At 41.8% G+C, this 27,826-nt stretch overlaps 1 non-coding gene across 1 annotated transcript; it reads right to left on the bottom strand.

Moving 5' to 3' along the window:
• Positions 1-219: 219 nt before the first annotated feature.
• Positions 220-13,172, bottom strand: LOC110524181 (uncharacterized). The gene is made up of 3 exons (XR_016495477.1): positions 11,469-13,172; positions 758-853; positions 220-483 (listed from the first exon to the last, which is right to left on the bottom strand). It is a non-coding gene; the product is annotated as an uncharacterized LOC110524181 (transcript).
• Positions 13,173-27,826: the final 14,654 nt, after the last annotated feature.

The raw sequence follows: 27,826 nt of genomic DNA, 5'->3' as shown, positions 1-27,826 counted from the left end.
TATATATATATATATATATATATATTTATTTATTTATTAATGGGTTTCATGTGTCCTGCATATATATATATATATATATATATGCAGGACACATGAAACCCATTAATAAATAAATAAATAAATATATATATATATATATATATATATATATATATATATATATATATATATGCACTATATATATATATATGCACTATATATATATATATATATGCACTATATAGGGAATAGGGTGCCATTTGGGATGCAAAATAAAACAATTATTATCTATCTTTAATCAGAAATGATCTCCATAGAGCTGTGGGGATTGAAAGCTGTGGAAGTCTATACTGGATGGGGAGCGGGGGGGCCGTGGGGTCTGAGGCGCAGTCCCAAACTCCAGGTTGTTGAGGTTCCCCTGGCTCCGCGAGCGAGAGAGGAGCAGAGAGGGTAGGTTGGTGTAGCGCTGGGCCTTTCTTCCTCCTTTTGATGACCATTTCCCACCTGAGAGGGGGAGGACCAAAAAGGCATGTTTCATCAGTATCGGCATGCCATGGTCTACAGAAAGCGAGAGGACACATGAAAGGACACTTGCAACCCATTAATTACAACAGCTCTACTCAAACTATACCAAACTACATCATTAGTGGATGAGACGGCTGAAACAATACCACCTACTATGCCTACTACATGGATTGACTAACTGTTGTGGTGGATGTGGTGTTCCCTTTAGCTACAAGAGGAAACCACAGGAAGGCCACACAGTAAAAGCACTTACATGACTGCGAGCCTGGTTTGTTGAACACATCAGCATTGCCACTCCAGTAATGGGCTGCAAGCTTGCCATGGTAGTCCCTGATGTTAGTTCTGGCATCTGATCAAATGGGGAAGAAGATATTTTCTGTATATCGATACTTAGACGTACAGTGAGGCCCAAAAGTATTGGGACAGTGACAATTGTTTGCAGTTGTTTTGGCTCTGTACTCCAACACTTTGAAATGATCCAATGACTATGAGGTTAAAGTGCAGACTGTCAGCTTTAATTTGAGGGTATTTTCCCCCGATATGGATGAACATCTCAAATTAAAGCTGACAGTGTGCACTTTAACCTCATAGATATTGTAGAATACAGAGACCAAAACAACACAAAAATGTGTCACTGCCCCAATACTTTTTGAGCTCACTGTGCAAGACACTAGATTTTGAACATATCTGACTTGCAAAGTCAGGAGATCATTTGATATAGTCCCAATAATTAATTTATTTACATATAAATCCATTCATAACATGCAAAATAGCAAATAATATGATAGTGTATTCCCTAAATCCCTCACTCACACACACACACACAGTAGCCTAGAAACTAGGCTAGAGGCAGTTCAGCTGGCTCATACTGTAGGCCAGCAGCACTAATGGTTTTGAGTCGTATCTCAAACTGTCAGTGAGTGAACAGGAGTGAAGGACACAGGAGCGACTTGCTCCTCAGCTCCCGTATCTGACGTTTTTTTTAAAGAAGTACCTGTGGGGGGTGTCATTAAAACTAATCTCCACAGTGTGATGGGCGGGAGGTGGTGCGGTCTCTGGCTATTGGCCCCGTGTTTTCCCACAATGCTCATCACTGTTACACTCTTGTGTACGGAGGCTCTCAACTGGGAGGGGAGCCTCCACCACCAATACCTGAGAGCCTCATTAAGAAATAGCTTGTTGGCTAGCAGGAAGATGGGCTGAAAACTCCCCCTCCACTCTTCTTTTTATTTTCCTCTTTTCCTCCTCCATTCCCTTCCACAATGGAGCGGCTGAGTGAGAGGGAGGGAGAGAGAGGCCCCCAGGGACTCTGGAGAAAGGCGGCAGGTAATTATCTGAGATAACATGCAGTGGAGGAGAGGGAATTGTGCTTTTGAGAGGAGGGCGGGCAGAGAGAGAGTGACTGAGAGAAAGGTCAGCAGCTCCTCTATTCTTTCTGAAGGCAAATCAACAGCCTGTAATACCTCTTCAGAATGAATGACACAGGATCCACCGATTTTAAAACGTCTCATTCTGTATTCAGGTTCTCTCCCTCTCGCTGCAGACGCACAGTTACCATCTGCCAGCCCTGCCAATCCAATCTGAATGAATAAGGGTGTGCTGTGTCTGCTTTGATTGCCATTTTGGGGCTGCTTGATGCAAAACAGCATTTAAACCTCTCATGACCATATGCAGATGAGGGGCAAGTCCCCCCTGTCCATGTAATCTTATTAATTGTGATCTAAAAGGCAAAACTGATCCTAAATCAGCTCTCTTACTCCGAGATGCTTAATACATACAGTCCTAGGGCACTGTAGATAAAAACAGGCCAAGGGTAAACAATATTTCCATTGGTATAGTTTCAGAAAGGAATGCCAAAAAGTCAATCTATTGGGTAATATAATATAAACATGAGTATTATGAAGATCATCCTGTCTGTGTAATTGATGCAAATTGCTGTTATTTGTTGATTGGACTGTGAATATGATACATTTACAATAGTTGGGTAAAAAACTGTAAATTCAGTCAGAGTACTTATTTCCCCCCACAAATGTACATGATACTGTAGATGTACATATCTGTGTAGACCAAGCAATTATAAAGCAGTTTAAATGAGGTAGAGGGCCCACAGAGGTTGTTTTCTCGCTCACACAGAGACAGTAATGGATGTGTAACTGACTCTGTTCATTACCGACAGTTTCCTCCTACTGACACTCCCTTGCAGCTCTGGTAAACAAGAGTTAGACAACTACTGCTGCGTGTCTGTCTGCAGAGACTCACCTATCTCTTTACAGTGCCTTCAGAAAGTATTCACACCCCTTGTCTTTTTCCAAATTTTTTGTTGTGTTACAAAGTGCGTTTAAAATGGATTTAATTGTATTTTTTTTTTGTCAAAGACCTACTCAAAATACTAACATTTGAAAAAACTATTATGAAAAATAAAACGCTAATATATCTTGATTAGATAAGTATTCAACCCCGAGTCAATATACACTATACATACAAAAAGTATGTCGATACCCCTTCAAATGAGTGGATTCAGCTATTTCAGCCACACCCGTTGCTGACAGGTGTATAAAACAAAGCACACAGTCATGCAGTCTACATTGACAAACACTGGCAGTAGAATGACCTTACTGAAGAGCTCAGTCATTTTCAACGTGGCACCGTCATAGGATGCCACCTTTCCAACAACTTAGTTCGTCAAATGTCTGCCCTGCTAGAGCTGCCCTGGTCAACTGAAAGTGCTGTTATTGTGAAGTGGAAATGTCTAGGAGCAACAACGTCTCAGCCGCGAAGTGGTAGGCCACACAAGCTTAACAAATGTGATTGGCGAGGGCTGAAGCGCGTAAAAATCGCCTGTCCTCGGTTTCAACACTCACTACTGAGTTCCAAACTGGCTCTGGAAGCAATGTCAGCACAAGAACTGTTCATCGGGAGCTTCAGACGCACACAAGCCTAAGATCACCATGCGCAATGCCAAGAGTTGGCTGGAGTGGTGTAAAGCTCGCCGCCATTGGACTCTGGAGTAATGGAAACGCGTTCTCTGGAGTGATCTGGCAGTCAGACGGACCAATCTGGATTTGACGGATGACAGGAAAACACTACCTGCCCCAATGCATAGTGACAACTGTAAAGTTTGATGGAGGAGGTTTAGTGGTCTGGGGCTGTTTTTCATGGTTCTGGCTAGACCCCTATACGTTCCAGTGAAGGGAAATCTTAACGCTACAGCATACAATTACATTCTAGACAATTCTGTGCTTCCAACTTTGTGGCAACAGTTTGGGGAAGGCCCTTTCCTGTTTCAGCTTGACAATGCCCCCGTACACAAAGCGAGGTCTGTACAGAAATGCTGTGTCGGGAAGAGTGTGGAAGAACTTGACTGGCCTGCACAGAGCTCTAACCTCAATCCCATCGAACACCTTTGGGATGAATTGGAATGCCGACTATGAGCCAGGCCTAACCGCCCTACATCCGTGCCCAACCTCACTAATGCTCGTCGCTGAATGGAAGCAAGTCCTCGTAGAAATGTTCCAACATCTGGTGGAAAGTTTTCGCAGAAGAGTGGAGGCTGTTATAGCAGCAAAGGTGGGACCAACTCCATATTAATGCCCATGATTTTGGAACGAGATGTTCAACTAGCAGGTGTCCACATACTTTTGGTAATGTAGTGAATGTTAGAATCTCTAAGAGCTTTCCACGCCTGGATTGTGCAACATTTGCCCATTATTATTTTCAGAGTTCTTCAACTCTGTCAAATTAGTTGTTGATCATTGTAGGATGACCATTTTCAGGTCTTAGATTTTCAAGCAGAAAAAACTAACTCGGCCACTCAGGAACGTTCACTTTCTTCTTGGTAAGCAACTCCAGTGTAGGTTTGGCCTTGTGTTTTAGGTTATTGTCCTGCTGAAAGGTGAATTCATCTTCCAGTGTCTGGTGGAGAGCAGACTGAACCTCCTCTAGTATTTTGCCTGTACTTAACTCCATTCCTTTTATTTTTTTTTATCCTGAAAAACTCCCCAGTCCTTAATGATTACAAGCATAGCCACCACTATGCTTGAAAATATGGAGAGTGGTACTCAGTAATGTGTTATATTGGATTTGCCCCAAACATAAGTTAAAAAACGCTGCTGCTTCTTTATGGAACCAAACTCTTTCAAAACTTTTTAAAGAGACCGGCCCGTAGGCAAGTCTGAATCGCGTGAGGGTGACAGACAGTCAATTGACAGTCATGTCGGGGAATGTTTGGAGAGTAATCTGGCGAGCCTAGCTATACATTTAGCTGGCTATCTACCTTGAAAGGCAATAACAGAAAAGCTTCAAAGATATGGACTCTGGTAGAAATCTACGCAGTGGTGAGAAAAGCATGGAGCCGAATTGATCAAAGAAAGTGCCAATAGCATGGCTAATCTCATGACGGAGATAAGGAGTCTAGGTACAAAAATAAAAAAGAAGATGGACGAAATGAAGCTTAGTATTGAAAAAGGAATGAAAAGTCAAGTTGATAATCATACAGTTTTGCTGACTCAACTGGAGAATAATAACAAGCAGCTACAAGACCACATAGCTCTTGAAGTTGGACGTCTGGAGTCCCGTGTAGAATTCCTAGCATCTGGGAGAATAGGTGCTGCCAAAACAACAAAGTTCTATCATGTTTGCTGGACTTCCAGCTGATGAAAACAAGGACCTAAATCTCCAAAGTGAACCAGTTGACGTCGGTAGGCCTTAGGCTGCGAAACAGAGGTGATTGCAGTTGAGAGGACGAGGGACAGAGGTAAAGGTCCCGGGGTTGTGAAGGTGGCGTGACGGTCCGTGAAGGAAAAAGTGGCTCTGTTATGAAACAAAAAGAAGCTGCGAGGCCATCCTGATTATGACAGAGTCTTCCTTTGATCAGCCAAGTCCCACACCGATCGCCTGAACTTCAAGAAGCTGCTGAGGGAAATACCAGGAGGAAAGGACTATTTCGTCATGGGAAGCGGATGGGTCATGAAACGAGATCAACCAGAGGGACAATGTGGACAAGGACATGGGGTGGACAGACCTACGACATACTGAGGGGCTTCCCATCCCCTACGAGATTCGATTTCAAATCCACATTGAAATGTTAACGGATGGACTACCTTAAACAATAAATTACGAATACCGATAATAAAATACTTAAACCCAGACAATATCTCAATAAATGAAAAGCATTTGCATCTGCAAGAAACTATTGATATTGAAGTTTATGTAATGGCATGGACTCAACATCAAAACTAATGTGAAAGCTCCCAGAGGCTCAGCGGGAATGGAAATATGTGTAAAGTTTGATATGATGAATGCAAATAAAATTGAAATTATCAATAAAGCCATAGAAGGAATTATTGGTTTGTGCTTTGAACATAGGGAGCCAGAATATTGTTTTGTTGTGTTTTCATGCAATTTGCCACCTGAACAGTCCACATGGGGTAGAGATGCATCCTCCCCCTATAGTAATTTGTTAAGTCAAGTACACCTATATACAGAAGCAGATGCTATTTACATACACTACGGGTCAAAAGTTTTAGAACACCTATTCTCATTTGTTGTTCTTTATTTTTACTATTTTCTACAATGTAAAATAATAATGAAGACATCAAACCTATGAAATAACACATGTGGAATAATGTAGTAACCAAAAAAGTGTTAAACAAATCAAAAAATATATTTTATATTTGAGATTCTTCAAATAGCAACCCTTTGCCTTGATGACAGCTTTGCACACGCTTTGCACAACCAGGTACTATGTCCATAACAGAGCAGTACGTAACTTTTTAGGTGTCCACACGTTTGCACCTATACCCTGCAATAACTGGGGACATGGGCTGGGAACCCTGTGAGGTGAAATGGAAGGCATGTATGGTGAGACTTTGGAATAGACTGTTGGACATGCCAACTGCCAGAATAGCTAGTCAAGTTTTTCAATGGGATCTATCCAGAGGTGGAGCCTGGGCAATTGAAATGTCTGACCTTTTTCAACAGTCTGACTGAACATCTGTACGAAAACCAAATTAAGGGAGACATAGATATGATTAAAAAAAAACTGTTAATACAATATGAAAAAAAAATGGGTGGAGGAGATGAATCATAAACCCAAATTGAGAACCTTTTGTTTGATTAAGGGTGAATTTGTGTGTGAGAGATATGTTATGTATAACCTACCTAAAAGCAAGAGATCGCTATGTGCACAGGTAAGATCAGGGATATTGCCTCTGCATATTGAAACAGGTCAGTATTGTGGTGAAATGGAAGATAAAAACCTATGTAACTATTGTGACCTCGAAGAAATAGAGAATGAAACTCATTTTATCCTCTATTGCCCTTTCTACCACAATATATGCTTGCTCTTATTCCAGAAAGAACACCAGATATACCCTGGCATTCTGTGGCTGAGAGATGAGGAGTAACTGAAATGTTTTTTTGTCCATTGTGTATTTCCGTTTGCAGAATATTTAGATAAAGCCTGGAATAAAAGAAAAAGGGCTACCTAAAATACAATTTTTAACTTCTATGTGGTAAATGGCATGTGTGTCTATAGATTGTGTATAGGCTTGTCTCCCATATGAATCTTCTATGTGGTAAATGGCATGTGTGTCTATAGATTGTGTATAGGCTTGTCTCCAATATGAATCTTCTATGTGGTAAATGGCATGTGTGTCTATAGATTGTGTATAGGCTTGTCTCCCATATGAATCTTCTATGTGGTAAATGGCATGTGTGTCTATAGATTGTGTATAGGCTTGTCTCCAATATGAATCTTCTATGTGGTAAACGGCATGTGTGTCTATAGATTGTGTATAGGCTTGTCTCCCATATGAATCTTCTATGTGGTAAATGGCATGTGTGTCTATAGATTGTGTATAGGCTTGTCTCCCATATGAATCTTCTATGTGGTAAATGGCATGTGTGTCTATAGATTGTGTATAGGCTTGTCTCCAATATGAATCTTCTATGTGGTAAATGGCATGTGTGTCTATAGATTGTGTATAGACTTGTCTCCCATATGAATCTTCTATGTGGTAAATGGCATGTGTGTCTATAGATTGTGTATAGGCTTGTCTCCAATATGAATCTTCTATGTGGTAAACGGCATGTGTGTCTATAGATTGTGTATAGGCTTGTCTCCCATATGAATCTTCTATGTGGTAAATGGCATGTGTGTCTATAGATTGTGTATAGGCTTGTCTCCCATATGAATCTTCTATGTGGTAAATGGCATGTGTGTCTATAGATTGTGTATAGGCTTGTCTCCAATATGAATCTTCTATGTGGTAAATGGCATGTGTGTCTATAGATTGTGTATAGGCTTGTCTCCCATATGAATCTTCTATGTGGTAAATGGCATGTGTGTCTATAGATTGTGTATAGGCTTGTCTCCCATATGAATCTTCTATGTGGTAAATGGCATGTGTGTCTATAGATTGTGTATAGGCTTGTCTCCAATATTAATCTTCTATGTGGTAAATGGCATGTGTGTCTATAGATTGTGTATAGGCTTGTCTCCCATATGAATCTTCTATGTGGTAAATGGCATGTGTGTCTATAGATTGTGTATAGGCTTGTCTCCAATATGAATCTTCTATGTGGTAAATGGCATGTGTGTATATAGATTGTGTATAGGCTTGTCTCCAATATGAATCTTCTCTTTGTGCCAGACTGGGTTTAAATTCATTCGGTTTCTTTTTTTCTGTATTTATTATGTATGTTATGTATGTATGTATATTATTTTACTGCTCTAGGGATATAATAATTTTTTTGTATAACCTTATTTACTATTATGTATTGATTTTTACATGACATTTTTTCACTATTTATGCGATGTGCATTGCAGAGAACACCGGAAGAAGAATTATAATTTAATATCCACAGTGAATTATTGTAATGTTTGTTTATTTGTCAATTAATCCCATAAGGGATGGTGTGCCAATTGGCAATTTGACACAAAAATAAAATGTAACTCATTCATTCAAAATGTAATTCATGCTTTGCCACATTTTAGGGCAGTAATAATTTTAGTGCCTGGTTGCAAACAGGATACATGTTTTGGAATATTTTTTATTCTGTACAGGTTTCCTTCATTTCACTCTGTCACTTAGGTTAGTATTGTGGAGAAACTACTGTTGTTGATCCATCCTCAGTTTTCTCCTATCTCAGCAATTAAACTCTGTAACTGTTTTAAAGTCACCATTGGCCTCATGGAGAAATCCCTGAGCAGTTGCTTTCCTCTCCAGGCAACTGAGTTAGGAAGGACGCTTGTATCTTTGTAGTGACTGGGTGTATTGATACACCTTCCAAAGTGTAAGTAATAACTTCACCATGCTCAAAGGGATATTCAATGTCTGCTTTTTACATTTCTTACCAATCTACCAATAGGTGCCCTTCTTTAGAAGGCATTGGAAAACCTCCCTGGTCTTTGTGGTTGAATCTGTGTTTGGAATTCACTGCTCAACTGAGGGACCTTACAGATACTGGTATGTGTGGGGTACAGAGATGAACACTATTATTGCACACAGAGTGTTATAAACTTATTATGTGACTTGTTAAGCACATTTTTACTCCCAAACTTATTTAGGCTAGCCATAACAAAGGGGTTTAATACTTATTGACCCAAGACATTTCATCTTTTCTTTTTTTATTAATTATAAAAAAATATATATGTATATATTCCACTGACATTTATGGGGTATTGTGTGTAGGCCAGTGGTAAAACAAACTAAATGTAATCCATTTTAAATTCAGGCTGTAACAAAGCAAAATGTGGAAAAAGTCGAGGGGCGTGACTACTTTCTGAAGGCACTGTGTGTATGGTGAGGTCGAGAGCTCAGGTTGAAACAAACAAATAAAGTTGGACTAACCGTTCCTTCACTTTTAATCAAATCGTCCTTCGCTATGGTTACGCAGTATCGTTGCTTACAGTTTTCAAAATAAAAGCCTATTGTTAAATGTTGGAGTGTTGAGTCTTGTCCAACAGGGGTGGAATAGGATTTAGAGAATTACATTAATTCAAACAGTTCTCCCAGGAGACTGTGTGTGTCACTTCTTTGGTCCTTTCGAAGACAGAATCAAGGGAAAAAACACCAATTTGCATAGAGAAATAAGGTTCAGACAAATTGGGTGCATGTTTGCAACACACCATTGCTAAACCAGGAGTAGGCAATCCTGTTCCTGGAGTGCTGCAAGCCGTGCAGGATTTTGTCCCAACTAGGCACCACACTGAGCTACTTAGCTAATTGATCAGTTCAGTGATCGTCTAAATTCAACATATAATATTGATATGTGTCAACATTCTGAATTGTAATTGGTTGCATTCTGCCGCCGTATCATACTGCGATATGATTGGTTAAGAGGTCATTTTTTCCAGTTGATCCTGGCCGGAGACACATGAACATGCCAGTTATAGCTAACTAATAAAGAGCTACGTTTACAAAGAGAGGTCAAGCCTAGAGCTGTCCTATACCTGTGAAATGTCAAAGGGTGTAGTTTGATCGCTGCCCTAAAAGAGTTCCAGACTATAAACTTGTTTTTAAAAAGTTAACTTGAAATGCTTTGGTATCGAATTCATTTGACATGTTTTGATGTCATTGCTACAGTGAAAAGCTGAGTTGCTGAGAAATCTTTATTTTAAAAGTAACAGTATGTTGAGTCATTGTTTCAGAGTCTGTTATGTTGATGCAGTTGGTCCAGTATGCAGAATAAATGGTTACTTACCTTGAGTTCAAACTACAGAGCATGTATTGGTTGCATTCTACCGTCGTATTATACTGTGATATGATTGGTTAAGACCACCCAGGTCATGAGGTCATTTTTTCCAGTTGATCATGGCCGGAGACACATGAACATGCCAGTTATAGCTAACTAATAAACAGCTGTCGTCTTGAATTTTATTATTTTGTACAAAGCGTGCAAAACAAGACACAGCACACCTGGTCTTCCAGGTTAGTTCTTAAAAAACATGAAGTGCCCGCGGCACTACAGGACCAGGGTTGCCTATCCCTGAGCTAAACTGTCACACAGCAACAGGAGCACTTGACTGACAGGCCAAACGCCCATCCTCCCTCCCTGCCTTCCTCCATACCTCGCCTCAATCTCATTGACTCTGAAAGACACAAAAAAAAGGGATTTGTAGAGGGGGGTCCTTGGCAGAGAGAGACCAGACTCATTATTCTCATTGGCCATATGGAAACATGCTTTTGTGTACAGAGAGAGTGTCTGAAGACAGCGACGCTGAGGGCCTGTGTGTCTGGGTGAATGGTACAGGCTGACTCTAAGCATATGGCTGTCTATACTGGCAGGAGGGTTCCACAACCAAGGCCTCTGACCTGGCACACCACCACAGGGATCCTGCAGATTTGAGGCTGAGTCCCAAATGCCACCCTATTCCCTATATAGTGCACTACTTTTGACCAGGGCCTAGAGGAAGGGCCCATATGGCTCTGGTCAAAAGTAGTGCACTATATAGGGAATAGGGTACCATTTGAGATGCACAACTTGATCATGAATTGCTCCACTGGGCTTCATATATTGGTTAGACACATTAGAGCCCATATGTACTTATCAGCCTCTCCTTTTGCTATATTTTGAGAGTTGGCTCGGCAGCGTCTAGCCTTGTCATCTGATGGAGGAGTTTGGTGCTCTGTTTCAGCTCTAACCAAGGTCATTTGGGATGCGCTATTCTTTAGATTGGCTTTCAGACAAGCCTCGAATGCATGATCTGCATATCCAGCCTTCTCTCGCAGTGTCCGAGCCTGAACCCATATGTCATATCCTGTGTGCAATATGCATTTTAAACACTTTACAGCAGCTACAATGTAACACGTGCAAGAACAGTAGTCGTAGGCAAACAGTTGTAGGGACGCGTTTCTAGTGTGTGTTGAGGGTCTGATTACGGCAAAGATATCAGATAGACGTGCTGCATTATGATTAGAACAAAAGTAGAGTAAGCGAGTCAGGTCGGTGTAATCACTTACTGTAGATGTTGATCAGGAGCTGGATGACGTGCTGGTGTCCGTGTATAGAGGCCAGGTGAAGCGCTGTATAGCCCTAACAGTCCCAAAACAAACAAATCAGTGTTATGAACTCAACTCTCATTTTGCTCATGCTGTGTTATAAAATCCAACGGGGATCTTAGAGCACCAGGTCTGTGGGAAGTGCTTTGGAATATGGATTGCGAACGGCAGTGTCACGTTCTGACCATCGTTCGTGTGTGTTTTCCTTGTTTTAGTGTTGGTCAGGACGTGAGCTGGGTGGGCATTCTATGTTGGATGTCTTGTTTGTCTATTTCTATGTCTGGCCTGGTATGGTTCTCAATCAGAGGCAGGTGTTAGTCATTGTCTGATTGGGAACCATATTTAGGTAGCCTGGGTTTCACTGTGTGTTTGTGGGTGATTGTCCTTGTTCCTGTCTCTGTGTTTGCACCAGATAGGACTGTTTAGGTTTTCACATTTCATTATTTTGTAGGTTATTCATGTATAGTTTTTTCCTTTTATTAAACAAACATGAATCATCATCACGCTGCGTTTTGGTCCGACTCTCCTTCACCCAAAGAAAACCGTTACAGGCAGAGTGAAGTATTTGTTAGCAGTTTATTTTTTAATAACCGGTGTGTCTCTCATTCTGTCCATCTGCATCAGTCTGAACGGTTCTATCTGTACATTCTGATATCGTCACTAACCAAATGACACGTCGTGCTTTGACGCGTGAGGAATCTTTGCGTTTACTCCCGTCTAATGTGGGCTACTACCCTTGACTCACACCGAGTCCTTCTCTGGCGTCATTATCATACGAAACACAGTGCTCCGAAACTTGAACGCCGTTTTCTTCGTCAGAGAGAAGTTAAGTGACAACCCGGGTGAGACTTTGATGTCAGTATTGATAGAGTAATGGGTCTGTGTGAGGCGCTGGAACACAGTCATGCTGAACTCTTATCACAACAGAGACTTTATACGGGGCCCGGGAGACTCTTTGATCTAGAGTGCATCTAGGGAGCTATCAGACAAGCTGAAACACCGTACTGTGACTGTTTCCTCTGTGTTTCTTTCTGGTCACTTTCCTTCCAAATGGGTCTTTAAATCCAATTGTCCACTGAAAATAGGTGTGGATGGATGTGAGCGTGTGGATGTTGAGCAGATTAATATGCTGTGCATAAACGTAATGCACTTAACATACTGTACTGTGTAAGTATGTATTGGGAGGTCTACATTTGTATGGGTATTAAAAACATGCTCCGGTACTTTGGCAACTAAGTATGTTTTACACCTCTGCTTTGGGCTGGGATGTGTCATACATGTAGAATTACTGTTTTAACTCAATTAGCCACAAAATCCCTAGTTTGAAAGCAACTGTTTTCTTGAAGTTGTGCCGCGCCATTTTCCCTACATGTCCCCCCCCACGTGGGCCAGCCCCCTAGCAATTCAAGTTCAAGCAAATGAGCTCCAGCCCCTCCCATTTGAGTGACAACTAGTTAGAGGCCTGCCCAGCTTTATCCAATGAGGTTGCAGGGGGGGCCCCAACAGCTCAGTAGACACAGCAGAGAGAGAAAGAGCAATGACGTGATGCACATATCTGCACATATGTGACATGGTTAGAGCTGTTGCGGTGACTGTATTACCGCCACACCGGGCAGTCATGACCGCAGTAAAATTCTACGTGACCGTTGAGGCAAGGTAATCTCCTCTTATGCACTCTGGACATCATCAGGTTGCTAATGGCCTGGTACGCGGGGCTCTATTGTCCCTCTAAATAACTCTGTCATCGATGCAAATGCGATTGAAAATCACATCAAACACTTATCATCAAAACAGTATGTACTTTTAAAAACTCACCTCACGGTGAATGATCAATTGGAAGAAAGATGTTCAATAACAGGTTAAAACTGAGTGGAAAACATGGTTGCTGTGGATGTTGTTTCAAAGCCTAACACCACGAAATGGACAGCTCTTTCTAAGGTGATGATTAATTCAAAACATCCATATGCATATTAGAGCTTATGTATAAGCATAGGCCTATATACAGTGCATTTGGAAAGTAGTCAGACCCCTTTAATTTTTCCACATTTTGTTACGGTACAGCTTTATTCTATTATGGATTAAATTATTATTTTGTATTATAAAGACAAAGCAAAAACAGTCTTTTGGGAACTGTTGCTAATTAATTAAAAATAAAAACAGAAATGCCTTATTTACCTAAGATTCAGAAACTTTGCTATGAGCCTCGAAATTGAGCTCAGGTGCATCCTGTTTCCCTTGATCAGTAAAAGGCACATGACAGCCCGCTTGGAGTTTACCAAAAGGTACCTAAAGACTCTCAGACCGTGAGAAATTCAATTCTCTGGTCTGATGAAACCAAGATTGAACTCTTTGGCCTGAATGCCAAGCGTTACGTCTGGAGTGAACCTGGCACCATCCCTACGGTGAAGCATGATGGTGGCAGCATCACGTTGCGGGGATGTTTTTCAGCGGCAGGGACTGAGAGACTAGTCAGGATCGAGGGAAAGATGAACGGAGCAAAGTACAGAGAGATCCTTGATGAAAACCTGCTCCAGAGCGATCAGAACCTCAGACTGGAGCGAAGGTTCACCTTCCAACAGGACAACTACCCTAAGCACACATCCAAGACAACACAGGAGTGGCTTCGGGTCAAGTCTCTGAATGTCCTTGAGTGGCCCAGCCAGAGCCCGGACCTGAACCCGATCTAACATCTCTGGAGATACCTGAATAGCTGTGCTACTTTCAAAATGTGGAAAACGTCAAGGGGTCTGAATACTATCCGAATGCACTGTATATTCAATTGATTTATTAAACTTTTTTTAAATGTAGATGTTCCAAAGGCACCCATCAGCGGCTTGTATGTGGCTTGTATTCGTTGAGGCCCGGCAATGCTAAACGTGTTTATGTTAATTAACGGTCAATTTAACACGAGACCGGCATTCTTTTGCATGACAATAATCGTCTGACAAAATGTCATGACCACCACAGCCCTAGACATAGTACGCCGTTTTCAGGGACCACTTTTGGCTCGTGAGCGCTACTTTCAGAACTACTGGCTAAAAAAGTATACAAAAGTACTTGAGAATCTCTTTAAGGCGGGTAAAAGAAAAACAGTAAATATATGTGTGGTAGGAGCTATAGCATACAGAAGGCATGTACTGTAGATACTGTATGCTGCTTTTTCAAGGTAAAGGAGACCACCTTTCACTTCTACAATTTCCAGAAAGTTCAAAGCCCCTTTAATGTGTACTTTGAGCTTTACATTGGAGGTAAAGGGCGTTTAACTAGGGGTTTCGAGGGAGCAGGGTGAGATCAAGGCACAGTATATGAATTCAGCGGGAATCCAACTCTGTCGTTGGTAGGCTAGCTTGTTTTGTTACTTGTCCAAGACAACCCATAAGCTACTGACGTAAGCCCACTGACAAACAGGGAGACGATCTAAACAGACACAGAATACCCTCTCCTTTCACTGATACACGCTGACTTTGCCATGTCAGAGAGTACAAGTTTCAGTTCATTCTGATTGTGGACACGAACCCTCCATGTATGATAACAGTTAATTCAACGACCCAATGTAACTTCACCCCTCTCCTACTCCTGTCTGTTGAATGCCTATGGTGGGCAGACTGGTATTGACTTACTTCTGTATGCCTGTTTGTATGAGTCCTACAGCCCACACATCCTGTCTCCAAACACACGTGAGGGGATATTGCTATAAGGCGTGACAGCTCTCCTTTACCATATTCATGACCACTATAGTATGGACTCATTTCAAATGTGTATTAGAGTATTACAATATAACTTACCCCCTTCAGAGCAGAACGTGTCGACAGTCAAATCGCCAGGCATGGAGAAGGCCAGAGGAATACAGGGAGAATTAGAAAACATCAAGAGACAGAGGCACAACCTCATTTTACACTACCAACACAGGTCATTTGACTTTGTAAATTGTTTGTCAATGCTCATTTCATATTTTGGTATTTTTGGTATTTTATTAGGATCCGCATTAGCTGTTGCGAAAGCAGCAGCTACTCTTCCTGGGGTCCACACACAACATTAAACATGACATAATACAGAACATTAATAGACAAGAACAGCTCAAGGACAGAACGACATATATGTTTTAAAAAAATATTTAAAAAAGAAGGCAAATGTAGCCAACATATCAATGCATACACACAAACTCTCTAGGTCGAATAGGAGAGAGGCGTTGTGCTGTGAGCTGTTGCTTTATCTGTTTTTTTAAACCAGGTTTGCTGATTATTTGAGGAAATCTGATGGAACGGAGGTCGATGCAATAAATGCTCTATATAAAACTGTACACTTTTTTGAAACTGTGAAAAGACCCCTGGTGGCATGTCTGGTGGGATAAGTGTGTGTGTCAGGGCTGTGTGTAAGTTGACTATGCAAACAATTTGGGATTTTCAACACATTAATGGTTCATATAAAAATAAGAAGTGATGCATATAAAGTGCATATACAGTTGAAGTTGGAAGATTACATACACCTTAGCCAAATACATTTAAACTCGGTTTAGACCATTCCTGTCATTTAATCCTCGTAAAAATTCCCTGTCTTAGGTCAGTTAGGATCACCACTTGATTTTAAGAATGTGACATGTCAGAATAATAGTAGAGAGAATGATTTATTTCAGCTTTTATTTCACTCAATTAGTATTTGGTAGCATTGCCTTGAAATTGTTTAACTTGGGTCAAACGTTTCGGGTAGCCTTCCACAAGCTTCCCACAATAGGTTGGGTGATTTTTGGCCCATTCCTTATGATAGAGCTGGTGTAACCGAGTCAGGTTTGTAGGCCTCCTTGCACACACACTTTTTCAGTTCTGCCCACAAATTTTCTATAGGATTGAGGTCAGGGCTTTGTGATGGCCACTCCAATACCTTGACTTTGTAGTCCTTAAGCCATTTTGCCACAACTTTGGAAGTATGCTTGGGGTCATTGTCCATTTGGAAGACCCATTTGCGACCGAGCTTTAACTTCCTGACTGATGTCTTGAGATGTTGCTTCACTATATCCACATAATTTCCCTACCTCATGATGCCATCTATTTTGTGAAGTGCACCAGTCCCTCCTCCTGCAAAGCACCCCCACAACATGATGCTGCCACCCCCGTGTTTCACGGTTGGGATGGTGATCTTCGGCTTGCAAGCCTGGTCATTATGGCAAAACAGTTCTATTTTTGTTTCATCAGACCAGAGGACTTTTCTCCAAAAAGTACAATCTTTGTCCTCATGTGCAGTTGCAAACCGTATTCTGGCTTTTTTCTGGCGGTTTTGGAGCAGTGGCTTCTTCCTTGTTGAGTGGCCTTTCAGGTTATGTCGGTATAGGACTTGTTTTACTGTGGATTTAGATACTTTTGTACCTGTTTCCTCCAGCATCTTCACAAGGTCCTTTTGTTGTTGTTCTGGGATTGATTTGCAGATGTCCTAACCGACTTGCCAAAACTATAGCTGGTTAACAAGAAATTTGTGGAGTGGTTGAAAAACGTGTATGTAAGTGTATGTAAACTTCCGACTTCAACTATAGCAGCCCTAGGGCTATTCATATTTCTAGCATTTGCATATGCATTTTGCGGTACTGGCCACAGTGAGGTCAGGGACTACTTACATGCTTTGTAGAGATGGTGAGGATTGTGTGTCATAGGAAGGGGCAGGAGGTAAGAGGAGAGCAAATTCGTTTTTAATCTTGTTCACAATATCATTTTTCAAATAAATATATATACATTACCAGTCAAAAGTTTGGACACCTACTCATTCAAGAGTTTTGAAATAACTATGAAATAACACATATGGAATCATTTAGTAACCAAAATAGTCACCTGGAATGCTTTTCTAACAGTCTTGAAGAAGTTCCCACATATGCTGAGCACTTATTGGCTGCTTTTCCTCCACTCTGCGGTCCAACTCATCCCAAACCATCTCAATTGGGTTGAAGTCAGGTGATTGTGGAGGCCAGGTCATCTGATGCAGCACTCCATCACTCTCCTTGGTCAAATAGCCCATACACAGCCTGGAGGTGTGTTTTGGGTCATTGTCCTGTTGAAAAACAAATGATAGTCCAACTAAGAGCAAACCAGATGGGATCGTTTATCACTGCAGAATGCTGTGGTAGACATGCTGGTTCAGTGTGCTTTGAATTGTAAAGGAATCACAGACAGTGTCACCATAAAAGCACCCCCACACCATCACACTACCTCCTCCATGCTTCACAGTGGGAACCACACTTGCAGAGATCATCAGTTCACCTACTCTGTGTCTCACAAAGACACAGTGGTTGGATCCAAAAATCTCAAATTTGGACTCATCAGACCAAAGGACAGATTAATTGCTCGTGTTTCTTGGCCCAAGCAAGTCCCTTCTAATTATTAGTGTCCTTCAGTAGTGGTTTATTTGCAGCTATTCAACCTCGAAGGCCTGATACACGCAGTCTCCTGTGAACAGTTGATGTTGAGATGTGTCTGTTACTTGAACTCTGTGAAGAATTGATTTGGGCTGCAATCTGAGGTGCAGTTAACTATAATGAATTCATCCTCTGCAGCAGAGGTACAGTAACTCTGGGTCTTCCTTTCATGTAGCGGTCCTCATGAGAGCCAGTTTCATCATAGCGCTTGATGGTTTTTGCGACTGCACTTGAAGAAACTTTCAAAATTCTTGAAATGTTCCGGATTGACTGACCTTCATGCCTTAAAATAATGATGGACTGTAATTTCTCTTCGCATATTTGAGCTGTTCTTGCCATAATATGGACTTGGTATTTTACCAAATAGGGCTATCTTCTGTACACCACCCCTACTTTGTCACAACACAACTGATTGGCTCAAACGCATTAAAAAGGAAAGAACTTCCACAAATTAACACACCTATTAATTGAAATGCATTCCAGGTGACTACCTCATGAAGCTGGTTAAGAGAATGCCAAGAGTGTGCAAAGCTGTCATCAAGGCAAAGGGTGGCTACTTTGAAGATTTTCAAATTTGATTTGTGAAAAACTTTTTTGGTTACTACATGATTCCGTATGTGTTATTTCATAGTTTTGATGTCTTCACTATTATTCTACAATGTATAGATAGTAAAAATAGTAAAAATAAAGAAAAACCCTTGAATAAGTAGGTGTGTGCAAACGTTTGACACGTACTGTATGTGTATATATACAGTCGTGGCCAAAAGTTTTGAGAATGACACAAATATTAATTTTCAAAGTCTGCTGCCTCAGTTTGTATGATGGCAATTTGCATATACTCCTGAATATTATGAAGAGTGATCAGATGAACTGCAATTAAATGCAAAGTCCCTCTTTGCCATGCAAATTAACTGAATCCCCCCCAAAAATGTCCACTGCATTTCAGCCCTGCCACAAAAGGACCAGCTGATATCATGTCAGTGATTCTGTCATTAACACAGGTGTGAGTGTTGACAAGGACAAGGCTGGAGATCACTCTGCATTGCTGATTGAGTTCGAGTAACAGACTGGAAGCTTCAAACGGAGGGTGGTGCTTGGAATCATGGTTCTTCCTCTGTCAACCATGGTTACCTGCAAGGAAACACGTGCTGTCATCATTGCTTTGCACAAAAAGGGCTTCACAGGCAAGGATATTGCTGGCAGTAAGATTGCACCTAAATCAACCATTTATCGGATCATCAAGAACTTCAAGGAGAGCGGTTCAATTGTTGTGAGAAAGGCTTCAAGGCGCCCAAGAAAGTCCAGCAAGCGCCAGGACCGTCTCCTAAAGTTGATTCAGCTGCAGGATCGGGGCACCACCAGTATAGAGCTTGCTCAGGAATGGTAGCAGGCAGGTGTGAGTGCATCTGCACGCACAGTGAGGCGAAGACTTTTGGAGGATGGCCTGGTGTCAAGAAGGGCAGCAAAGAAGCCACTTCTCTCCAGGAAAAATATCAGGGACAGACTTATATTCTGCAAAAGGTACAGGGATTGGACTGCTGAGAACTGTGGTAAAGCATGATGGAGCACCTTGTCATAAGGCAAGTGATAACTAAGTGGCTCGGGGAACAAAACGTCGATATTTTGGGACCATGGCCAGGAACTTCCCAGACCTTAATCCCATTGAGAACTTGTGGTCAATCTTCAAGAGGCGGGTGGACAAACAAAACCCCACAAATTCTGACAAACTCCAAGCATTGATTATGCAAGAATGGGCTGCCATCAGTCAGGATGTGGCCCAGAAGTTAATTGACAGCATGCCAGGGCGGATTGCAGAGGTCTTGAAAAAGAAGGGTCAATACTGCAAATATTGACTCTTTGCATCAACTTCATGTAATTGTCAAAGCCTTTGACACTTGTAATTATACGTCAGTATTCCATAGTAGCATCTGACAAAAATATCTAAAAACACTAAAGCAGCAAACTTTGTGGAAATGTATGTGTCACTCTCAAAACTTTTTGCCACGACTGTATCTGTGTATATATATATATATATATATATATATATATATATATATATATATATATATAATGGACTAAGGTGAACTGGGCAATACCATATCTATGTGATGCATTGCATGTCAACATTGTGTGTCCTCCCTTTCAAGTTCAGCTGACAGCGATGGCTCTTTAATGTCAGATGAAAGCTGACTTGGGGGATAACACACACACATGAAATTCATCGGCAGTCAAAGAAAAAGCTACAAAACCCTCTAAACCGCCTCCAGTGAATGGAGTATGTTCAGTGAATCCAACAGTTTCACAGCACTTAAAGCCATTCTATGAATTATAGATTTTTGATTTGCTTTCTGCTTTGGCTGAAAAGCCGTTTCATCAGTGCCATTACCACTGTAACGATTAGAGACAAAAAAGTGAATTATGTAATTATAGAGCCAATAACTGACTTGTCCGGTTTACTTTGCTCTGGTAAGGATTAAACATTATCTCTCCTGTGTGTGTACACATCGCATCATAACCAGGCAGCGGTCTGCGAGGACAGGAGATTAACACTTAGAGAGGCAGACGCTAAATTGAATTCTACAGGCCCATGGCTGTCTGAGAAGCCATTAAGTAATCACAACATTGCCCCTTCAAATAAATCCACCACCCACCTGCCTCTGCTGCCTCTCTACATACAAGGCAGCAGGGTTTGTGTGTGGTATGGTTTTCCATTTTATTTACTGTGAAGGCAAACTTAGCCCCGGGCTGAGAAAATAACAAAACTCTCAAATGTCTATATCAGCCCCAAAATGAATGACAAAAAGAGTATGATGTGATAGATAAAAGAGAAATTAGCATTTTTAAAATAACGAAATGACAGAAAACAAACAATGAATATTTTCACACTACTTAAACCAGATAGGGAGGGATTGAGTGAAAATCCTTATGAGGTAATGCTTAACTGATATTTATTCAGTGCTGCACATTAGACAATGTCAGTTGTCTTGGGGACATTGACTTGGGGTGGAATGGGTTTAAGTGTAGCTAGAGACTGTGCACCAGATAATGTAATATAACATACGAGTTTTGGTGTAAAGCCCCATACCAACCGCTGCCATAGAATTTTCAAATAACCTGTATTTGGCGATACCTTTTTAGTTGTCGATTCGGGCAAAGAAGTATATTATAAATTATTGTGTCCAGTTGCAGGTGGTTCATTTGAATTTAGAAAATGCTCTGTTAGTAACCCTTTCCACTCACAGCCCGAGTCATCCCGTATACAGATTTTGTCATTGATAAGTGCATAAATTGGAATGCAGATGCTGTACAGTAACATGCTGTACATGACGTCAGAGCGCCTGTTCTCCGTTTCGCAGCGCTGTATTGGTTTTGACTGCCCGCATCTCTACCGCTAATTGGGCTACTTTTGCACATTTGTTGTTGTCTGATTGAACCAAAAATCTTTAGTTATATCAAATTTTCTGGTGTACAATCTGTAGCTAGCTTATGTGGTGCACTGCTTTATCAAACCAGCAGCCCAGAGTCGAGGAGAAGTTCCTTCGGAAGCCTTTGGACTAAAACACCACAGGGAAACGGAAGTATAACCTCAGCGGGAATTTTAAAGAGTAGTCACACCTGTACATCTCTATGTGTGTGTGTGTGTGTGTGTGTGTGTGTGTGTGTGTGTGTGTGTGTGTGTGTGTGTGTGTGTGTGTGTGTGTGTGTGTGCGCGTCTGCATCTGTGGTGGACAATCGACGGACATAGAAAATGATAACTGCGTGAGGAGATGCGGTAGCTGTGGCCTGTATGAGGTGCGAGCGAGTAAGGCGTCAGTGTGAACTGAAGTCATTGACCCTTCACAGCCCGACACCACCTGTCACTGCGGCGTTCGCTCACCGATCTGATGTTGACGTCCACGCCGGTGCGAGCCATCATGTCCACAGCCTCCACGCAGCCTTGCTTGGTTGCCCAGTGAAGCGCCGTCTGAGAAGACGCACAGACAGAGGGGAGGGGCCAGTCATTCAACACTGAGACTGCTCCTACCATACGCACCCACTGAGTGACTGACTGGCTGGGTGGAATCCTGACTAGGAACTAGGCTACGTAACATGTAAATAAAGCACTGATGCCAATGGGAGATTTGTGCAGAGGTTTGAGTTGAGTTTTTTTTTGTGTACATAACTAATAAGGTATTGTATGGTCACAGATACTATTCCAAATCTTTAATGAAGGCATATTTCTTGAGTAAAATTTCAGTTAGGACTTACTACGTTTCAAGGTTACAATAGAAGGGATAACCGCTCCTCACTCAGGCCAACTGTCAATTAATATAAGAAGAATTGTACGTCTACACAGCCTCCACAACAGCAGTGACACAAAAATGAAAAAACACGAACGGCTCATTTAAATAAAATGTCCCTTTGAATTGAATTCATGCCTAATTTGCCTAAACAGATTTGGCTGTGAAGAATGGCCAGGCACTGTGTCTGCTCTGTAATAAGCTGGCTTAATTCGGCCCAATGTTGAGTTTATTGATGCCTCACTAAAGAGCCAGATTCAAGGACAGTTATCCAATTTCTATTGTGTAGAACTGAATGAGTCCAAATCAGATCATTTCATGTATTATAATGAATCGACTGGTAACTAGCTACACAATTAGGGAACACAACAGTCTAATGGGAGAGAAAGAGGAACACGTTGTACACACACCCACACAAACAGAGTCATTGAAGCCCATCTATAATATTGATGTTTAATTCTATATACTTACAAACTTGATGTCCAATTCACGGGGACAGAAGAAAAACAAGACGAAAGGAAGGAAGGAGTGAAAGTTTAATGTAGGATCACTGTTCTAACCATTCTAATCAATCACAATGTGATACACGGTGGGCATCATAACCTGTGTATCCCTTTGTATTATGTCCGGATTCCATCCCTGTTCTGCCTTTCTCCAGAGCAGCTATTCTTATTGTCCGCGTGGACGTATTGATGTAGAGCCGGGACGCTAGCTATTCCCCTCCGTCCACATTCCCAGTCGAAGCACATCAAAGTAGAGAGAGGTGAGAGGAGAGGCATGCTTTGATGGGTTCACTCTCTGACATGTCCATTCATTGACACCTTTGGTCCTATTCTGTTCAGATTTGGCATGGGTTCAAACTAAACCCTTCAATCAACAAGAGTTCCCCGTAATCTTCCTTTTAAGATTAAGATAGTCCCCATAGAGAATGCAGGGAACTATAGTAACAGTAATCTTCTTGTCCTTCTGAACTGATTCTTTGTATCTTGTAACACTGAGATGGTTAAAACTCTTTCCACCCCATCCCTTTCATAAGGACACACAGCATCAACCCTGGCCTTTCCACCCCATCCCTTTCATAAGGACACACAGCATCAACCCTGGCCTTTCCTACCCCGTCCCGCTCCCTACCAACCTCACACTGTCACTACACTGTCACTACCATGTTGCGGTACAGTAGATTAGATGAAACAAATAGAACAGTGTTTCCCACTGGTTTCCAAGCGTTTAATTATCTCTCGCCAATATATATCATTCAGCCAACAACCGAGAGCGCGGAAATCTAGCAGAAACCAATGGCTGGGAGGAGGGGGGGGGGGAAATGTCTGTCTGCGGGATAGCTAACGGGAGTTATTTTTGGGTGCCTGCAGCAGCCCCCTTTAAGTGTGTGTGTGGGGAGCGCATGCATGCGTGTGTGTGTGTGTGTTAATGTAGACTGACCACTGCGCGCGTCGAGGCGGGATGCTGCCAAGCTGCTTTACCCAGGCCTGGTTTCATTACAAGGTGCTAACCGAGCTCTGTGATGCCTGTTGGGGTTCTTCCGTCACTCCGTCAGACTGTTTGGCCTCCCCAACGCTCCAGACACAAACTGATTAAAAAAAACGCTTCTCCATCCAGGTCTGGAGCTACTGTCACTCTCCATGTTATGATGAGCAACTGTGACCAGTATGACTGTCCACTTTACATCAACGATTTAAAAAAAATAATAAAAAATGAAATAAATGTTTTGCGGTTACACTTATAGGATTAGTAATGATGCACATAGTTGCTGAATACAATACAATCGAACAGTATCATATTGTGTTTAAACCAGTACCTACTGTTTACAAAATGTCCCATGTTAGTTAGCATTATGGCACACCATAAATTGCATTAGATTTACTGTGGCCGTAAGGTACAACCTTTCTTTAAAACAGGGTGTTTTAAATCCGGCCCATGAATAGAGAGAGAAGCCTTCTGGGAGGTATCTGCCATGCATCATGGGACAGTTTGACAACAGTGACCCTGTTCAAACTGGTAACTGCCATCCGACCGTCTGCTACCATCAGATTGGCATCTGTGGCCCTTTAGTGGGTGGTATTCTGGTACAGGGACGAACAACAAAACCAGTTCCCAATGCCTCGCTGAAAGCAGCAGGAAAAAGAACATCAAAAAGGCGTAAATTCCACTTCTTCCATTTTGATCAAGTGAAGCATAAAAAGAAATGTAATAATCTCAAGTGGCAAGGGTTTACACCATTGATGTTGTTACTTCTGCATGGTGGGGCCCATGGAGCTGATATCGGGGGGGGCTATACAAACTGACTGAAGGAGGGAGAGTTGTAGGAGAGGCCATATGGACGAGGTCTTTTGCTTTGGAGCCTTTCAATAGACAGCTTAGCGCTTGTTTATGCAGTCTCACTCAACGCTGTGTGAAATTCCTGCTCTGGCTTCAGCAGTTGCCTTTCAAAGCCGGACTGTGGCAATAGGCTACCATATGCTCTGCTGGTTGAAACATTCTCAACAGACATACCTCAACAAAGTTTTCATAGCAAGTGAAATAATGCCTTTGTGTTGTAGCATACTGGTGTGGAGCCAGTTAGAGAGAAAGTATTGGTTGGGGTTCAACTAAACCAAAGTAATGCTGCATTTCTGTACAAATGACAGTGGCAGTGAAATTCTGTGTTTAAACACACCAAATGTTCAAACAAAAAACCTACATAAAATTTAAAAAACACTGCAAAGTTCATGGAATTGTTTCATTCTACGAAAAAACGATCAGTAGCTCTCATCTGGTGAGGACAGTATAGTGGTATAAATCTGCCTTCAGGCACTGAAAGCTGTGTGTTTTTTCAACTATTAATTACCATTCAATTACAATATCATTACACACCATGATCATCTGGGCTCCGGCGTCATGTCTGCATCCCAAATGGCACCCTAGTCTCTTAAGTAGCTCTATGGGCCCTGATGAAAAGTAGTGCATTATATAGGGAATACGGTGTCATTTGGGACCTAGCCCATGACTACAGAGTGAGCTAAACTCAGTGGATACAGTCATTTGGATTCTCTGGCCCATTACACTGACTGACCGTAATACTAAACAAAACCTCAGACGCCTGAAGAAAGGCTTGATAAAAAATAACCAGCCCTGTAGGACAATACAGTGTGTGTGTGTGTGTGTGTGTGTGTGTGTGTGTGTGTGTGTGTGTGTGTGTGTGTGTGTGTGTGTGTGTGTGTGTGTGTGTGTGTGTGTGTGTGTGTGTGTGTGTGTGTGTGTGTGTGTGTGTGTGTGTGTGTGTGTGTGTGTGTTTGACTGTAGGGTGATAGGGAGAACCAAGGCATGTCAGAATGTAGGGTGGTGTGTTTTTGTGCCTTGCAAAACAATTTCAGCTTTTTGTTTGTTTTGTAGATAAACATATGCTGTCATGCCCTGATTTGTTTCAACTTTCTTTGTGCTTGTCTCCACTCCCCTCCAGGTGTCACCTATCTTCCCCATTATCCCCTGTGTATTTATACCTGTGTACTCTGTTTGTCTGTTGCCAGTTTGTTTGTTCGTAGAACCTACCAGCGTTTTGTTTCCCTGCTCCCGCCTGTTCCTTACTCCTGTTTTCTAGTTTCCCGGTTCTGCCTGTTCTGCCTGCCTTGACCCCTGCCTGCCTTGACCTGTCATTTGCCTGCCCCTGTATAAAGAATAAACTTCAGTTTCTTCAACACTGGCTGCACCTGGGTCATACCTTAAAAGTTGATACATGTCAGAAATTGGATGTTGGTGTGAATCCCATTTAGTAGACTTCTGAATAAATGTTCTTCCTGTTTTAAAGAACAGCGAGACACCCAACCTTTGTCCAATCTTTGACACTGCCAGAGCACTATGAAAGAGCACTATGAATTATCAATGCTTAGCTAATTGAAATAAAAGTATTGGGGATGTTTTGTTTTAGCTGTAAGCCAGCAGCAACATGTTTGATCAGTACAGAAAGGAGGCACATGGACCATGTAAAAATACCACTACTCACCCCCTTGGTTTCCAGCAGCAGGTTAACACAAAACAGTTGTAGAACGGCCATCGGGCAGTACAGTTCATAGGAGAAAGAGAATATTGAATATTATGGTTCTTGTTAGAGTATAAGACGTCATTCCTATAGGAGTATTAATATTAATAGTGTTCAGTTTTGTCTGCAGAATTTGTCAATAATGTATTATTTGATCATTTTAATCATTTACAAAAATTCAACCTATCATGGTTCACAACAGCTGGTTGTTGAGATTTTTTAACACCTTCCACCTTTAATCTTGGATAGAATCATAGGTTTTGGAAAGGGGGATAACCTGTCCTTTGGAAAGGGGGGATAACCTGTCCTTTGGAAAGGGGGATAACCTGTCCTTTGGAAAGGGGGATAACCTGTCCTTTGGAAAGGGGGATAACCTGTCCTTTGGAAAGGGGGATAACCTGTCCTTTTTTTGTCACATGTTCTTCTCTAATCTGGCTCTCCTGTCCCTCTGATAAAGGTGGGGAGTCTCTCTCCCTCCATCTCTCTGTCCCTCCACCTCTCCATCCTCCCTCATTTCGTCATGCTAAGAAGTTTACTAACTGCTTGTTTGTTGTAGCTGAAGCGTCTGATTTCCTTAAGACCATTGTTTTGTAAGTGCTCCCACTCGAACGCCAGAGCTTCAGTGGGAAGGGAGGGATTGGTTTAACCAGCCAGCGGACCGGTCAGATAGAAATCAATACAGGCGTGTTAGCCAATAGGTGGAGGAGAGGGGCTGTCGATGCACACTGGAGAGAGTAGTGCAGTATATTTAGTGGGGGTCTGAAGAATTTAAACCTGTGTCATTTGAGTCCACCGCTTGTTTCCCCCATTACACACGGGGTAAATCAAGGAGGCCATTTGAAGAGTAGAGGATATACACTTAATATGTTGACGTCACACTAAGTTTCCTTCGTACAGTTTGGCATAGTACTGACTATTCAAGAAGGAACTATGTATTTGTTTTGGTAAAACATCAAACTGCAGAAATAAAACAAAAAAACAAAGCTACTGTATATGGACTACTTTTCTATGTGAATCACCAACATAACAGATTAGCTTAGGGCCAGGAAGAGAGGAAGGGAGGATGGTAGGAGAAATACTGGAGGCTACTTACAGTGATGAAGTCCTGGTGAGAGCGTCAAACACATGGGAATAGAGTGCAAATGTTAGGCATCTGGGGGGAAAAAATGGGTCTAATCTATTACCATAATATTTATTTAATATTTATGGTATGGTATATCAGAACTGTATTATAAGAAAATCCTTCAATATAAGTACCAGATGGCTTTCAGAGGATCCCTATCGGAAGATCTCATCTTTAAACAAGGTCAATGACATCAACATTGCGATCTGACAGCTTTTGTGGAGGTGAAATGGTCCATGAAAACCTGATGTCTCAAGAGAGGACGACAAGACAGCAACTATGGGCTGTTTCAATTCTGTGAGACAACGCTTGATGGGATTGACTGATAAGGGATCAAGCTACCTTTCCTGATGTTTATTTTTTGTCTTTCAATCTCAGCAGCCTCAGTAGCTAGATGCCCATCAACCCCATCAACAGAGGCTCTCTTATCTGATCCTAGATGAAGAGAGGCAGCTCCTGGGTGCCATCATGCTGAATCCTATAGGA

The sequence above is a fragment of the Oncorhynchus mykiss genome, chromosome 1, assembly GCF_057628025.1.
Source record: "Oncorhynchus mykiss isolate SJ-2025 chromosome 1, ASM5762802v1, whole genome shotgun sequence".
Classification (NCBI taxonomy): Eukaryota; Metazoa; Chordata; class Actinopteri; order Salmoniformes; family Salmonidae; genus Oncorhynchus; species Oncorhynchus mykiss.
This window is presented reverse-complemented; position numbering and strand designations above follow the sequence as displayed.